Raw genomic sequence first — 4,706 nt, forward strand, 5'->3', positions numbered from 1 at the left:
TAGACAAGTTTGGAGAAAAAATCATACCATTAATTGCTTAGCGAAGGACTCACGTATGTAAAGGGAACCTGCCCCTCAAATGGTTTGCACTCGGTCCCGATGCAAGATTTTCAAACAACAGGGTTGATCAACTCACAAAACATTTCGTTTCGTCTACATAAGTGATGACATCTTTGACTCTTACCAGTCTCGCGATGAACTCATTCCCTTCATTGAAGTAGTAAACATTTACCATTTTCTCACTAACTTTCATTGCAAAAACTAAGAGAATTCCTCTAATTTCATTGCAAAAACTAAGAGCAAAATGGTTCAATTTGGTCCATTTGCCACCAGCAAACAAGTATCCGAAAATGGAGTTGACCGCATAGGCCAGCCCATGGTGCTTCATCTTGTTTCATTGTTAGGTGAAGGAGCATCCTTTGAAAGGATAAACCTCCATTCCAGCATGCCGCGTCTTATCTCATTACCTGCAACTATTCTTTGTCTCTGAAGTATCTGGAAAGTGCCAAGCTAAGAAGAAAGAGAAGCAATGAAAACTTCCTCTTGGTCAAATGCAATATAAAGAGAGAGAAAGAGAGGGAGAGAGAGTGGAAAACATAAGGATTTGTGAAAAAAAAAAGTTCCTCTTTAACATCATTGGCATTAATTTCAAGAATAGACAATTGGGCATTAATTTGGCTTTGTCATCTCTTTAGTTTATGTGATTGAATCCTTTGAATAAATTATTGTTCATAGAAATGAAATCCAAAAACGTTCATTTGTGTCAAACCGGATTTACAGGAGCATTCACAACAGTTAATGTGGTATTGGCTGCTCATTTGATAGGCAATTGTCGTGTCTCTGAAATCAGGGTTCTCGGCCAAAAAGAAGTGCTAGATGGGACTAAAATGGTATAATATATAATTATTATGTCTTCCAAAATTTGAGTTATAGAAAATATCGTTTGAGACTTAAGAAAACCTATTTAATGTTTAATATAATTTGATTATATCTAATAAGTATTATTTACGACAATAATTACCTGGTAAAAGATTAGATTGATAAAAATAATTAAATATTCATAAAAAAATTTAAATTAAAATAAATGTATCCGACATGACATGTAAACTATAAAAAATTGACTAGTACATCAAATTTCAACCAACTCCAAGTTTATCATGTAAAGAACTGGATAAATATTTTAGACTCGGTATTATTATAGTTATGTGCTTCCAATTATTATTATAATTATCTGTCATTAACATGTAATTATTATTATTATTTTATATTAATAAATTATCATATAATATCAAAGGCTCAACATTTTTTTATATTTTTTATTTATAATAATTATTATTTTTAATTAAAATAGGCTAAAGACTTAAAACTTGAAACCCTACCATCTTACCAACTATATATGTTCCAAGGTATAATGTTAACATCAATTTTACTTTTTATAATAAAAAAAATTTAAATATCACATTTTTTTGTCATAAAAAGGTTTTCTAATTGATACTCAAATATGATTGAAAAATAAAAGAGAGAAGGAGAAAGAACCCAACTTGGGAACCACCCTCCTAAGAACCCAATTACAAAATTCTCTAAATCTAAGGTAAGTTAAATGGTCATGGTGATTCTTATCCCCCTTATAGGAAGCATCTATGGAAGAACCTTAATGAGTTGTGTTAATTATGCTTAGAAAGTGTTAAATAGTAGATTTAGATGCACAAAAATAAGACATTGGGTCAACCACATTTGAGATTACAAATCTAAGGTCTTATTTAGAAAATTACTTAATATTTAAAATTAAAAAAATCATTAGGATAATTAAAATCTTAATTTATTTGTCAGGATAATTAACAATGTTATTTAACATTTAAATTACAAGGCCAATTAAAAAATAACTAGATGTAAGAAAGCATAACATCTATGTCATATTTTTCTCACATATCAATCTACAAGTATTGTTTTGGTTCTCTCTTTTCTTACCTTTAATTTCCATGTTTTCTCTGGTTCTCTCTTTTCCATGTTTCTTTCTTAACACTTAAGGCTTGTTTGGAACCCATAAAAAAAAAGGGGGAGAAAGCCATATTTTGGAAACCATAATAAAAAAAAAGGGAGACAAAGCTCTATTTTGTTGTTTGGATTGGAGAATCATTGAGACAAAAGAAAATAAGATTTTCGCTTGTTTTAGCTTAGGTGACAGACTATATATGCTCATTTTTGCTTTTTGTTCCGTCACTGCGCCTGCCTGGTAAGACGGTCAAAACCCTTTATTGTGGGCACAGGAGCAATTAAGCTTCAACACGAAATGTGGAGTGATGGGTATTTCTCAGGTGTTGCAAAACTGATAACCGGTGTGTGGTTGAGCTGGTGGATCCGGAATGCTTTAGCATTTTCTAATATGGGAATGTTTTTAGCAGAAATGAGTAGTGACTCATACCAGCTTCTTGGTATGGCTGAAAGAGGAATGCTTCCAGAGTTCTTCAGCAAGAGATCTCGCTATGGAACCCCACTGATGGGGATCTTATTCTCTTCTACTGGGGTGATACTGCTTTCTTGGATGAGCTTTCAAGAAATTGTTGCAGCAGAGAACTTCCTTTACTGTTTTGGGATGATCTTGGAGTTTGTGGCATTTATACAACTGAGAATCAAGTATCCCAAGGCTTTGCAACCTTACAAAATACCCCTGGGGACTATTGGTTCCATTTTGATGTGTATTCCTCCAACCTTATTGATCTATGTGGTTTTAGCTCTTGCTTCTTTAAAGGTTATGCTCATAATCCTTATTGAAGTGGTTATTGGGCTCTTTTGCAACCATGTTTGCAGTACGTTGACAAAAGGAGGTGGATGAGATTCTCCATTAGCACAGACCTTCCAGATCTTCAACATATGGAAGACGAATATACTGGTTTTTAGCTGTGGACTGAACAGCTTATTTTCTGGTCACGGAAGTCTTTCCTCCCTTATCTTCTTTCATTAGGATTAATAGTCATGAACTTCAAATGGCCCGATTGGATATTTTTGCCCTCATGCTTCTTTGCCTCCTTTCGTTTCTCTATGAAAGTAACAACGTCCACCTTTTGTCATGTGCCTGTTTTTCAATCAAATATGGTGTTTAATCCAAGGTAGTATAAACAAGAAGACTCCATGTCCCGTTATATCCAAAGTCAAGCATTAAAAGATAAGTCTTAAAACAATTGAACAACTGAACATAAATGGAAGACTAACAAAAATAAAACACATTTAACTTAAACCCTTATTTGAGAACTCATACTGTGAGACTTATACAAGACTTCACTATATTAATTCTGACTTTGTGAGACTTCTTACTATTAGAAATATGAAAAACTCTTCCATATTTGTTGTTTCTCAAGTTGGTAACTCCAATTTGCAATGAAAAGGATTCTTGGTATTCAGTCTTCATTGGCTAAAATTTTTTCATATATGTTAAATCTTCATCATTTATTCTCCTCCTTATTTTAAATATTTTGGTCCCATAAAAATTACAAGAACATATGGAATAAAATACTTATTTCTTGTACTTCTTCTTAGGGGTGGCATTGAGTCGAGCCGAGTTCCAACCTGCATATGTTTGAGCTGGGTTTGATGTAAATACTTCGAACTCCAGCCCAAGCCGAGTCTAGGTTCGAGTTTAAAATTGGAATCGAGCTGGGACACAATAATTTTAACCAAAATCAAGCTAGAGCTTGAGCCATTTTGAGCTCTAACCTACATTTAAAACTTTGCAAAAAATACATGTCAAATAAGCTGTATATAAAATTATATATAATTTTTTCTTAAAATTCGGTATCATCTCCACATAAAATTGGATACATTTTTCAAGAAGTTATTTGAAATTCTGGCAATTTCTTTGTAAAGTAAAGAACAAGGAACCCCATAAACTGCATTTCAACCCGACAACTCACATCACATCCCTTCTGAATCCACCACGTGACCCTCTGACCCAATCAATTCTAAATTTTGTGCTGCTCTCTCTCTCTCTCTCTCTCTCTCTCTCTATCTTTCGTCTTTATTCAAAATTGTTGGAGAGAGAACTGTGATAATCGATTAGTTGTCCAGCCAACCACTCACAATCTTCTTGAACAAGCTCTATTTCTTGGTTTCTACTTCCATCTCCTACCAACTAAAAAAACTCTCCCTACCCCACACGAATCCCTCACACAGCTTTCTAAGTGGGTGATAGTTTACGCTGTTTAAAATCTTGTTTGGTGAAAGGATGGTGGAGCAACAAGGGAATATTGACAGAGAGAAGAGTTCTTATAGGATGAAGCAGAGAAATGAGTCCAACAACTGGTTCTGATTCTTGTAGTACAAATATCTCAAGTTGTTCTCGAGGGTTATATGCTATTGTCTGGTAGCATCTTCTTCACTGGCTGTTATTGTCAAAGCACAATACATGGCGATAAATTAGGGTTTGGGTGTGGAAGCTTGGGAAGCGTCAAATTCGGCGTTCGCTTTTCCTCCGTCGATCCCGGGTCCCAAGTCTCGAGTCTCGAGCCTCGCACCAACTCCCAAAAATGGCTAAAACTCATTATATGTTAGGTTTAACTAAATGAGCTAGGTTGTGAGTTTGAGAACCAAACCGAACCTCGTTCAAATTTGGCTTGTTTACTTAAACGAGTCGAAAATACGATCTTGAATGGAATTCAGGATCCGGTTATTTAAAATCAAACTTATCGGGAATTGAGTTGAACTCGAGATAC

General features: G+C 34.4%; 1 pseudogene; it reads left to right on the forward strand.

Annotated features, from left to right (window-relative positions):
* The first annotated feature begins 304 nt into the window (after positions 1-304).
* Positions 305-2,898, forward strand: LOC137935334 (probable polyamine transporter At1g31830; annotated as a pseudogene).
* The last annotated feature ends 1,808 nt before the right edge of the window (positions 2,899-4,706 follow it).

Source organism: Aristolochia californica, unplaced genomic scaffold (genome assembly GCF_029961685.1).
Source record: "Aristolochia californica isolate CCGP_79_NKW_82.1479 unplaced genomic scaffold, dmAriCali1.0.hap1 SCAF_6, whole genome shotgun sequence".
NCBI classification, from domain to species: Eukaryota; Viridiplantae; Streptophyta; class Magnoliopsida; order Piperales; family Aristolochiaceae; genus Aristolochia; species Aristolochia californica.